Below are 12,912 nucleotides of genomic sequence, written 5' to 3' on the forward strand. Positions count from 1 at the left end.
TAGAATGGTCTGGGATAAAAGTCACACTTAAAAGCCACCTAGTCCAAGACCCCTGCAGTCAGCAGGGACATCTTCAACTAGATCAGGTCGCTCAAAGCCCTGCCCAACCTGATCTGGGGTGGTTCCAGGGATGGGGCATCTGCCACCTCTCTGGGCAACCTGGGCCAGGGTTTCACCAACCTTGCTGTGAAAAAAAAAGATCTTCTTTTTCTCTTTTTAATCTTTTAATTTCAAACTCTTACCCTGTGTTCTGTTGTAACAGGCCCTGCCAAAAAGACCTGGCTCCATCTCTCTTAAAGGGCTCCTTCAAGCATTGAGAAGGAACAGCAACATCTACCCTCTAGCCAGGAACGTAGTAAAATCAACGGAATCAGTGAGACAGCAGCTGGCCAAGGGACTAGAAGTCTTTTTCATATCAAATTCTCATTAGAATCCCTCTCTGTGATAACTGCCTACCAAAAGGGCATCTTGTTAAATGGCATTTTGAGAGCAAGTTATATCTGGAACAGAATCATAGAATGGTTTAGATTGGAAAGGACCTCACAGGTCTTCTAGGTCCAGCTCCCCAGCATAGGCAGGAACACCTCCCACTAGAACAGGTTGCTCAAGGCCTCAAGAAGCACAGAATCTACAGTCACCAAAACAAGCAGGATGCACACAAAGGAAACTTTCGCAGCCGAAGCCTTCACCTCCACTCCAGAACACCTCTGCTGACTTCAGGGAGAAGTTTGCAATGCTAAGAGACAACATGAGGGCCTGGGCAGGAGATGAAGCAGATCACAATCATACAAGAAACCTCAAATGGTTCAAAGTTTGATCACAGAATCATGGAATCAACCAGACCTCCAACATCATCCAGTCCAACCTAGCGCCCAGCCATATGCAATCAACCAGACCATGGCACTAAGTGCCTCAGCCAGGCTTTGCTTCAACACCTCCAGGGACAGTTACTCCACCTCCTTCCTGGGCAGCCCATTCCAATGCCAATCACTCTCTCTGCCAACAACTTCCTCCTAACATCCAGCCTAGACCTCCCATGGCACAAGTTGAGACTGTGTCCCCTTGTTCTATTGCTGGTTGCCTGGTAGAAGAGACCAACCCCCACCTGGCTAGAACCTCCCTTCAGGTAGTTGTAGACAGCAATGAGGTCCCCCCCTGAGCCTCCTCTTCTTCAGCCTGAACACCCCCAGCTCCCTCAGCCTCTCCTCACAGGGCTCTCACCAGCTTCATTGCCCTTCTCTGGACACGTTTCAGCATCTCAACATCTCTCTTGAATTGAGGAGCCCAGAACTGGACACAGCACTCAAGGTGTGGCCTGAGCAGTGCTGAGTACAGGGGCAGAAGAACCTCCCTTGTCCTACTGGCCACACTGCTCCTGAGCCAGCCCCGGATGCCATTGGCTCTCTTGGCCACCTGGGCACACTACTGGCTCATCTTCAACCTACTATCTACCAGTGGTTGCTGAGAACTGCATTAGCTCATGTGAGTCCCTAAGAGAGAGATCTGCTGCCAGGGAAGTGAGTAATAAAATATGTATCATAAATGCTAATCTTAAATATAAACTAGCAGAAACTTTTCCACATGGGAAGCTCTGTTATTTCCATCCTCTAGGATGTGAGAAATACAGGCTGTAGCTTTTCTCTGGAAGCAGGCAGAGCAGGAATTTCAAATCTACCTTTCACATACCAGCAGTGTGCCTTTTCCTGGTCTTGAGGGTCAGCCTCTCCCACCCCTGCTACAGCACAAAGTGAGCTGTCAACATTTCACCTGCATTATATTCATTCCTCCCATTATGGAATGTATTCCTGTAGGACAGACAACATAATTCACATAGGAGGTACACTGTGAGATGATGAAATTTCACTCAAGTGAAAGTCACCTTATTAAAAGCAAGTGTGAGCTTTATGTGACAAGAGGTTTTAGTGGCAAGAGTTTTTTGTGTGGCAGAATCATAGAATCATGGAATCATAGAATCAATCAGGTTGGAAGTGCTATGGTCTAGTTGGTTGGACAGGGCTGGGTGCTAGGTTGGACTGGATGCTCTTGGAGGTCTCTTCGAATCTGGTTGATTCTATGAGTCTATTTTCACTTAATTGCATTCTCCATGGGAGTTTTGCCAAACAGCAGTAATGGAGTTATGAAGTGGGAAATAGGTCCCCCTTTAGTCAGACCCAGTACTCGATCCAGGGCTTGGCCTCTGATGTGGAATATTCTACAACAACAATTTTAGTTTCCCATTCTAATTTTCATTTGACTGTGATTCCACTGCTGGCCTGCAATTTCTCTTTTAATTAATTTCTTGGCATGTCCATGGCTGCCTCCATCTTGAGTTGGACTTTGGGGAGTCCGATGGCAATGTGGTAGCCAAAGGCTGTCTCGAGCAGTGACTCAGATGTCTCGCTGCTATGCAAATAAGGAGAGAGGTTGATCCTCTTACTCCATAAATAGTGGACAGTCCAGAGCCTGCTGAGCTTTTTTGCGTGGCAGTGAGATGCAAATCAGGATCCCCTCTTGAGCAGGGAAGGCTCTGAAGGTCACTGCTTGAAGTTGAGAGACATATTAGCACATTAGATGCTAAGTGAAGTGGCAGTAAGTTCATCAGAATGGCATAATCTTAACCACTGAACTGGATGAGTTTTGGAGGTCCCTTCCAAAAGACATTCTGTGATTCTGTGATATAAAGGACTGATTGTGCATATGCAAACCTTTAGACATACAGCATTGCCCACGCCTGGGACTAAGTCTGAATCCTAAATGCACCTAAAGTCCAGCCTGAGAGAGTATATAGGATGCAAGGGGGTTTTCTCTGAACTTCATGGATCAATGGATGGGTCTCCCAGACACTTTTGTCTGACACTGTCCTTGATGCAGTAGTCAAATGTACCTTGTCATCAGATCTTGTTAAATCATAGAATCAACCAAGCTGGAAGAGACCTCCAAGATCATCCAGGCCAACCTAGTGCCCAGCCCTACCCAGTCAACTAGACGATGGCATTAAGTGCCTTGTCCAGGCTCTTCTTCAGCACCTCCAGGGATGGTGACTCCATCACCTCCCTGGACAGCCTATTCCAATGCCAATCACTCTCTCTGCCAACAACTTCCTCCTAGCATCAAGCCTAGACCTCCCCTGGCACAATTTGACACTGTGTGCCCTTTACTACTGAACCCACTGCATTAATAAAGTGCGTTTCTACTTCTTTCAAGTGGGTGAAGTGCATCACTCTCTTTCCATAACAATGAATGAAGAAGGAACTGAATTTTATGCAGGATTTTTCTACCCACTTTTCTCCAAAAAGATTTCCCCCCACCCTGTTCCTGGTTTTAAATGATAACTCTCAACTATGACTGCTGCTTCTCTTCAGTAGTTGTGAAATCTGTGTTGGTGCTCATACTGTTTAAACTGCCCTTTGAGTTTAGTTCTCCTTTATCCACACAGGCAGTACAAAGCTGTCAGACCTGCTCACGTTCTGTGGAGATCTGGACTGAAGTTCATCAGACTTACATAGAATGTCAGGGCCAATTATGAGAGAATTTTTAAGGAGCCTTGAAGAGAAGAAGGTAGCATATGTCAGACAAGCCACTAGAGCCTTGTTCCAGCTCGCCAGTGAGACCCTTAGGATTGGCAGACCCCTTTTGAGTGGCAGCAGAAGAGTAGCTCTTAACAGTCAGCAGTCTAAACTTTCATGCCAAACCCTAAGAAAATCCTCCCATTGCCATGAAGGACTGCTCTCTATCTTGCCATGGTCCTGCCCTGTCCAGCTCTGGGCTCTGCTGAGGTGGACTTACTTGCAGACCTATGTCCCTTCTGAGTCTTAACCTGTCCTTGACCTCACAGAACAAAATTAAATATAGGATGCCTTCTCCTTTGAAAAAAAGGGTTGGTCTCTTCTGCCAGTCAACCAGCAACAGAACAAGGGGACACAGTCTCAAGTTGTGCAGGGGGAAGTATAGGCTGGATGTTAGGAGGAAGTTGTTGGCAGAGAGAGTGATTGGCATTGGAATGGGCTGCCCAGGGAGGTGGTGGAGTCACCATCCCTGGAGGTGTTGAATAGAAGTCTGGCTGAGGCACTTAGTGTCATGGTCTGGTTGATTGTCTAGGGCTGGGTGCTAGGTTGGAGTGGACAATCTTGGGGGTCTTTTCCAACCTGGCTGATTCTATGAAAGAGTGGAAAGGGGTAAAACACCCACAGAAAGCAGTCTAGCACTGATGTTTGGAAGTTAAAAGAATAACTAACAATAAACGAAGGGCATTTAAGGTAAGGCACTGTAGAGACGTATAAGGGAAGGGAAAACAGCTACAAAAATATATACCAAACTGGATGGATGACAATGCATGGAGGTAGATTCAGGAGGTAGCAGGTCCACGCTGTGGTTGGCTGGCCATGTGACACAGCTGGAGCACCTGGAGCAGTGAGGGTGGTGTTTTTCAGGTGAGGCAAGCAGAAAGCACGCAGAAAGTTCACCAGCTCTCAGGAACTGGGGATGGGCTAATCTCTGCTCCTGGGGTCAGGTTCCAGACCACCTCTCAGGAGGGGGCTAAGGCACTGTGATGGTTTGGGAGTTATCTGCCAATGAATTCATCCAGACTGGGCTCAGCCAGCTGGAAGTTAAGGAATAAAGCTTTATATTCACAGCTTAACACAATAGACAAGCAGACATTCACAAGTTACAAATATATACAGCTACAGACACAAATATACAAGTAAAGGTACTACAGAACACAACAGCCCTCTCAGAAACCAGAGGCCTCAAGAGGGGCTCCCAACCACCCTTCCACCTTCTTTCCACCCCTTACCCCAGAGTCTGCCTTATGTGCAAGGTGAGCTGGATGGATTGGCAAGGGGTGTTAAAAGCAGAATGATTAGTTGGATTACACAGATTCAGGCAGAGCAACACAAGCCCAGGGAGAGAACACAGACACTGAACTCCAACAGATAGAGACACTGTCTTATCTATGTGTCCTTGCTTTTCTACATCTCAGTAAGCCTATGAGTGCAGTAGACATCACCATTGTTTCCTTTTCACAGCCTAGAATCTAATTTTTCTCATTAAAATATTGCAATTAGCCTCAAACCAGCACAGGGGTGAGGTTCCAGATCACCTCCTAGGAGGAGCCTAGGCGACCTGGGGTCACATTCCAGACCACCTCCCAGGAGGGATCTAGGGGAGCTGGGGTCAGGTTCCAGACCACCTCCTGGCCCTCCTAGAAGCTCAACCTGTGTCCCGACAGCTTTCCTTCCTGTGGGTGGTGTGGTGATAAGAGACCCTTGCTGCCAGGTTCTGCCCTGACAGCCCCATGAGAAGCCCCCATGGCACCACTGGCCCTTACATGGCCTTTGTGTGGTGCTCTTTTTCTCTCTCTTTAAAGACAGGCACTTATCTGACAGCTCTGGTATTCTCAGTGCCAGTTCTTAAAGATCATAGTAATGGTTCTGAGATTGCCTCAGGCAAATTTTTAAAGTATCTAGGGGTGAATTTTATCAGACACAGTTGATTGGAAAACATTTAACACAGTATTCCCTAACCTTTTCTTTCTGCATTTTATGATATTTCACTCTTTGCTGGTATTAACTATCTTCAAGTGAACATTTGTAGCTAAGACTATCACTGAAGGGCGTTAAACATTTTGATCTCTGTCATCATTTTTAATTCTCATGTCATCTCTCAAAGGATTTCCTTCTCGTCTGAGTCACAGTCCATGAACACTGCTCAGAGAGCAAAGGACCAAATAGACCTCACAATCAAACATTATCATAGAATCATAAAATCAAGCAGCTTGGAAGAGACCTCCAAGATCAGCCAGTCCAACCTAGCACCTAGTCCTAGCCAATCAATGAGACCATGGCACTAAGTGCCTCGTCCAGGCTTCTCTTGAACACCTCCAGAGAGGGTGACTCCACCACCACCCTAGGCAGCCCATTCCAATGCCAATCACTCTCTCTGCCAACAACTTCCTCCAAACATCCAGCCTATACCTCCCCTGGCACAACTTGAGACTGTGTCCAATGGCAAACTTCTTGAAGAGGCTGCCTAGAATTTTACCAGGAGTAAAACAATTAAAAAGAAAAACAACAACAAAAAAAGATCTTAAGGCTTTAGATATTATTTTTTCAGCAAAAATAGTCAAATCTCATCTACTTCATCAGATGCTGTGGCCACATACTAAAAGCCTTCATTATCGTTCTTTATTTCCATGCCTTATGTGTTTGTAATGTAAGCAATTAGAAGATGTTTAAATAACTTTAATGTTAGGACAGAAAGCAGTAAAAATCAAAGGATTTGAAAGTCAAAGCAGAACCTTTCCTTCATTTTATATTTGGGTTCTTTTTCAATTTCTTCTTTTATATCCCCCCCTAGCTCATTAAAGTGATTCATACAAGCCAGGCATATGGCATTAGTTGTGACTCAGAATCATCTTGTGTCGATGAAAAGAGGTTCAACAGCTTCAGTAGACTGAAGGTCAGAGTCTGAATGCCACATCAACTTATTAAAAATGTACCTCTTTGTAGACACTGAGTTTATTCTGAGAGACTTTCTCTCCCTTAATGGGTGTGGATTGTTGTGGAGGCAGGGAATTAATGTGGCCAAGTCAGGAAATGTGAAAAATAGTTATGTTGATTTCCTGGAACCCTGCCCCCCAAACTACGTACCAAATTAGTTTAGTTTATTAACAGATTCAGTTTGATCAGGAACATATTCCAGAAAAGGATATTATAGATAATTTTGGATACTTAGGAAGTCAGGAAATGGAAAAGGCTAAGCTATAAAACCAGCTTTGCCTCACTATCAATCAGGCTGAGCAGAAGAACGTGCCTTATGGAAGGTGTCCAGAGAAGGGTGATGAAGCTTGTGAAAGGACTGGAACACAAACCCTATGAGGAGAGGCTGAGGGAGCTGGGTGTGTTTAGGGCTGGAACAGCTCGGCTATGAGAACAGACTGAAAGAGTTGGGGCTGTTCAGTCTGGAGAAGAGGAGGCTCCCAGGTGACCTTCTTGTGGCCTTTCAGTATCTGAAAGAAGCCTACAAAAAAGCTGGGGAAGGGCTTTTCAGGATATTAGGGAGTGACAGGACTAGGGGGAATGGAGCAAAGCTGGAGATATGTAGGTTCAAGCTGGACTTGAGGAGGAAGTTGTTCAGCACGAGAGTGGTGAGAGGCTGGAATGGGTGCAGAAGAGAAGGCTCAGGGGAGACCTCATTGCTGTCTACAACTACCTGAAGGGAGGTTGTAGCCAGGTGGGGTTGGTCTCTTCTGCCATGCAACCAGCAACAGAACAAGGGGACACAGTCTCAAGTTGTGCCAGAGGAAGTATAGGCTGGATGTTAGGAGGGAGTTGTTGGCAGAGAGAGTGATTGGCACTGGAATGGGTTGCCCAGGGAGGTGGTGGAATCACTCTCTTTTTTTCTCTCTTCTTGTATTCCCTCTCTTCTTTTTTTTTTTTTCTCTTTTATTTCCTCTCTTCCTTTTTCTCTCTTTTTCCTCTCTCATTTTTCTCTCTTCCTTTATTCCCTCTCTTCTTTTTTCCCTTCCTTCTTTTATTCTCTCCTCTTTTAATTCCCTCTCTTCCTTTCTCTCTTTTTTCTCTCTTTTTATCTTCTTTTATTCCCTCTCTTCCTTTTTTCTCTTTTCCCCCCTCTTCTTTCATTCTCTCTCTTCTTTTATTCCCTCTCTGCCTTTTTTCTCTCATTCCCCCCTCTTCTTTTATTTCCCCTCTTCTTTTATTCTCTTTTTTTTCTCTCTTCTTTTATACCATCTCTTCCTTTTTTCCTCTCTTTCCCCCCTCTTTTTTCTATTCACTTTTTTCCTCTCTTCTTTTACTATCTCCTTTTTTTCTCTTTTATTTTATACCATCTCTTCCTTTTTTCCTCTCTTCCCCCTCTTCTTTTATTCACTCTCTTCTTTTATTCCATCTCTTCTTTTTTTCCTCTCTTCCCCCCTCTTCTTTTCTCCCCTCTCTTTTTTCCTCTCTTCTTTTATTATCTGTTTTCTCTCTTCTTTTATTTCCTCTCTTCCCTTTTTTTTCTCTTCCCCTCTTCTTTTATTCCCTCTCTTTTTTCCTCTCTTCTTTTATTCTCTTATTTTTTCTCTCTCTTCTTTTATTCCCTCTCTTCTTTTTTTTTCTCCTCGCTTTTTTCCCCCTCTCTATTTTTCTCTCTTATTCCCTCTCTTTTTTTTTTCTTCTTATTCCCCCAGAAGGAAAACAATTGATCCAATGACTTTAAAACATGCACCCTGGTAACTTGTGCAACTCATGTTTCCAGCTAGACATTTCATTTGCCCAAGATTTACAGGGGCGTTATAGACCCATAATTGTGTCATAATTAGACAGCAGCACAACCTAAACAAATACCACTTGATTATTAAAAACATTCATTGCTTTTAATAGTGCTTAATCTTCCTGAATGGCTTTTTAATAATAGTTTTTACATTTAATGTAGGACAAATGACTTATTAAAAGCAAATCTTATGTGGTTTCTCTTCTCCACATTTGGCATTAGGGCCATTAGCGCTAATGGGATTCGAATGGTATTGAGCTCGGGATAGCCCCCAAGTAGAAATGTGGGAACCTTAATTAAGTTTTTATTAAAATCTTCAATTAAATGCAATGCCAGATGATGAAGATAATATTTTTTTTTTTGGTTTGCATATTGTTTCATGCCAGTGGGGTTTTAAACGCTTTCGCAGGCTGTGGGGGAAACGGTCTCGGAGCAAAACTGAGAGCTAGAAGTTGTTTGAAGAATGTCCATGATCAATTTCCTCATCTTGTGGGCAAAATTGGCTTTTAATGGAAATTTTCCAGCTCTCTGTGATGTTGGACTGGAACAGAACCTAATGAATAGGTTAGTGAGTAACAGCCTTAACCTGCAGAGGAGAAGTTTCATGTTGAGAATAACAAACAACTTTTTGGCCCCAAGTGGAATGAGGTTCCAAAGCTGCCTAGACTGCAGGGGGCGTTGTGCAGCAGAAAAAAATCATCTGCTTTGTGCTGTATGTTCATAATAGCTGCCTAAGGGACAGTGGGACAATGAACTACTGAGATCTAAGCCAGTAGATCAGATGGATTTGTGCTGATGTCACTGAGCGAGTTACCACCCTGTAGCACTTCTGCAGTGTCCACTGTACTAACTGTCCTTACATAGAATCACAGAATCAGGCAGGGTTGGAAAGGACCACAAGGATCAGGCAGTTCCAAACCCCCTGCCATGGGCAGGAACACCTCAACCTACATCAGACTGGCCACAGCCTCATCCAGCCTGGCCTTTAACACCTCCAGGCATGGAGCCTCAACAACCTCCTGGGCAACCCATTCCAGCCTCTCACCACTCTCGTGCTGAACAACTTCCTCCTCACGTCCAGCTTGAACCTACATATCTCCAGCTTTGCTCCATTCCCCCTAGTCCTGTCACTCCCTAATATCCTGAAAAGCCCTTCCCCAGCTTTTTTGTAGGCTTCTTTCAGATACTGAAAGGCCACAAGAAGGTCACCTGGGAGCCTCCTCTTCTCCAGACTGAACAGCCCCAACTCTTTCAGTCTGTTCTCATAGCCGAGCTGTTCCAGCCCTAAACACTTCAAGAGAATGAACTCAGACTCAGATTCAGAGATAAGGAAGAATCTTTTTTATGCTTCTCTCTGAGATCTCCAAACTGAAGCTTTGCAGAGGTAAATAGTTGGGTTCAAAAATCTTTGAGGTCTTATCTAACGTAGATGATTCCATGAAAGGACACGATGCTCTCTGTTACAGATCACAACAGAGGCAATGGGAAGGAAAACTACCTCAAATACCAAAAGTATTTTATCACATAAGTTAGAAAAGTGGATATCACAGAATCATAGACTGGCAAGTTGGAAGGGACCTCAAGGATCATCTAGTTTAAATGAGCTGGCCCAGCACCCTGTCAAGCTGAGTGTTTAAGCTGCCCAATGGGGAATCCACTTCTTCCTCTAGGAGATGATTCCAATCTCTAACTGTCCATAAAACCACTGAATTGTTTGTGTTGGATAAGCTAAGATCATCCAGTCCAACCATCATCTCAACACCACCATGAACATTAAGCGATGTCCAAAAGTGCCATGTCCATGTTTCGTGAATGCCTCCAGGGATGACAACTCGACCACCTCCCTGGGCAGCCTCTTCCAATACCTGGCTACTACCAGAAAAGAATTTCTTCCTAATCTCCAACCTTACCCTCCTTGGCACAATTTCAGGTCATCTCCTCTCATCCAAACACCTGATACTAGGGAGAAGAAACCAACCCCCACTTCACTGCAACCTCCCTTCAGGGAATCATAGTGAGCAATGAGGTCTCCCCTCAGCCTCCTCTTCTGCAGGCTAAACAATCCCAGTTCCCTCAGCTGCTCCTACACTAAAATAAAACACATTAAAATAGAACTCATTAAAATAAACCACATCATATCAAGTTGTGTGGGAGGAGGTCTAGGCTGGATGTTAGGAGGAAGTTGTTGCCAGAGACAGTGTATGGCATTGGAATGGTCTGTGAGTCCTGTGTCCAGTTCTGGGCTCCTCAATTCAAGAGAGATGTTGAGGCACTGGAACGTGTCCAGAGAAGGGTGACAAAGCTGGTGAGAGGCCTGGAACACAGCCCTGTGAGGAGAGGCTGCAGAAGAGGAGGCTCAGGGCAGACCTCATTGCTGTCTACAACTACCTGAAGGGAGGCTGTAGCCAGGTGTGGTTGGTTTCCTCTCCCAGGCAAGCAGCAACAGAACAACTGGACACAGTCTCAAGTTGTGCTGGGGGAGGTCTAGGCTGGATGTTAGGAGGAAGTTGTTGGCAGAGAGAGTGATTGGCATTGGAATGGGCTGCCCAGGGAGGTGGTGGAGTTGCTGTCCCTGGAGGTGTTGAAGCAAAGCCTGGATGAGGCACTTAGTGCCATGGTCTGGTTGATTGCACAGGGCTGGGTGCTAGGTTGGCCTGGATGATGTTGGAGGTCTCTTCCAACCTGGCTGATTCTATGATTCTATGGTCACAGAGGCATTTTGATTCAATGATTCTATGTTGCTAAAATAAAAAGAAAATAAAGAACTACCTCCTTGACTTAAGAGAAAGGAAAGCAGGTGATGGATTGCAGCATTATTTCTCTGAGCTACAAATATTCCACTTCTATCATGGCTGTACTGGCAAGGGCAAGGTAGGTTTATATAAATATTCCAAGATAAAGGAGTTGAACCTTACAAATGTCTTCTCCCATTTAGTTCAGAAAATGCCCTCATGATACAACTGTCACATTTTGCCTGAACAAATGAACTTTACAGTGAAAGCTGATACTAATCTGAGCTACCTTCTTTAATGAAATGTTAAGTACACATAATTAATTTTCATTAACTGAGAATGCTTCAGAACATCATTGCTCTTCAGAAATTACAGAGATGTTCAACAGCCACATCTATTTATCTGTTTATGCCTCATTACATGTGATCTGATTTCCCTCGTGCTGTGCTTTGAGGGGATCCAGGTTATCCCAAATTTCCTAAAAGCAACTACAAAGGCCAAGATCCATCCCAAGAGATAAATTAGTTGTCCCTGGATATTGTAATTATGTTGTTGAATCCCATACTCCTGCAAACACTTCAAAAGCAAGCAGCAAGGTCAATTTGTTCTCCTTTCTCCTTGTCTCTCCAGCTCTCCAGAAGGGTCCTTATCTGAGTAACTATGTAGGCATACCCTGTAGGTCGTGGCCTTCAAGGGTGAGTCTAATGCGAGACAATGGGGGATAGGAGAAAATGAGCACTGGGGTTTGGGGAGTTTCTGCTTTGGCTTGGGGGAAGGTATGGGGGAAATTCTTATATATAATAAAATCAAGGAATCAGGCAGGTTGGAAGAGACCTCCAAGATCATCCAGTCCAACCTAGCATCCAGCCCTAGCCAATCAACCAGACCATGGCACTAAGTGCCTCACTCAGGCTTTTCTTCAACACCTCCAGGGATGGTGACTCCACCACTGCCCTGGGCAGCCCATTCCAATGCCGATCGCTCTCTCTGCCAACAACTTCCTCCTAATACCCAGCCAACACCTCCCCTGCACAACTTGACGCTGTCTCCCCTGTATTAGGTGTTAAGGATTCATGTATGCCATATCTTTTCCTGCACATTTTTGAACACAACTTTCCTGTGTTTCTCTGCAATCTGGCAAGAGTGTTATTATTTTACTGCCCTTTTTCCTTTGACAAAGAGTAAAGTGAAACAATCTCAGTCTGTCACACTCTTACAACACTTAGATTTTCCACAGCAGTTTGCAAGCAGTGGCCCTTATTAAGTTTGAGCAAGTGCTGTATAATAAAGCCAGCAGTCTCCAGAAGTACATGGGCAAAAGCTGCACTGAGAATTCCTTTCTCTTTTCCCGATGTATTTTGGCTGCTTTGCACAGTGTAGCATTTAACTGTGAGAGCTTTTCCTCTATCCCAGTTTCCTGGACACTGGCAAGCAAGAAGGGGAGAAGATAATCAGAGTGCTGTAGCTGCTCTGTTGTGAGGACAGCCTACAAGAGTTGGGGCTCTCCAGCCTGGAGAAGAGAAGGTTTGAGGAGACCTTGGAGTGGCCTTCCAGTATCTGAAGGGGGTTACAAGAGGGCTGTGGAGGGACTATATACAAGGTCTTGTAATGACAGGATGAGGAGTAGTGGGTTTAAACTGGCAGAAGGGAGATTCAAACTGGATGTTAGGAAGAAGTTCTTTGCACTGAGGGGGGTGAGACTCTGGCACAGGCTGCCCAGGGAAGTTGTGGCTTCTCCCTGCCTGGAGGTGTTCAAGGCCAGGTTGGATGAGGCCTTGAGCAACCTGTTCTAGTGGGAGATGTCCCTGCTTATGGCAGGGATTGGAACTGGATGATTTTTGAGGTCCCTTCAAGCCTAAACCATTCTATGATTCTATGAAGGAGAGAATCCTGTTTAGCTCTGAAT

General features: G+C 44.8%; 1 long non-coding RNA gene across 1 annotated transcript in view; it reads right to left on the reverse strand.

The window, feature by feature from the left end:
- LOC135179038 (uncharacterized) overlaps window positions 1-12,912 on the reverse strand; it is a 60,626-nt gene that overhangs the window by 13,421 nt on the left and 34,293 nt on the right. The gene's annotated exons all lie outside the window — the stretch shown is intronic.

This window comes from Pogoniulus pusillus, chromosome 10 (assembly GCF_015220805.1).
Source record: "Pogoniulus pusillus isolate bPogPus1 chromosome 10, bPogPus1.pri, whole genome shotgun sequence".
In the NCBI taxonomy this organism is placed as follows: Eukaryota; Metazoa; Chordata; class Aves; order Piciformes; family Lybiidae; genus Pogoniulus; species Pogoniulus pusillus.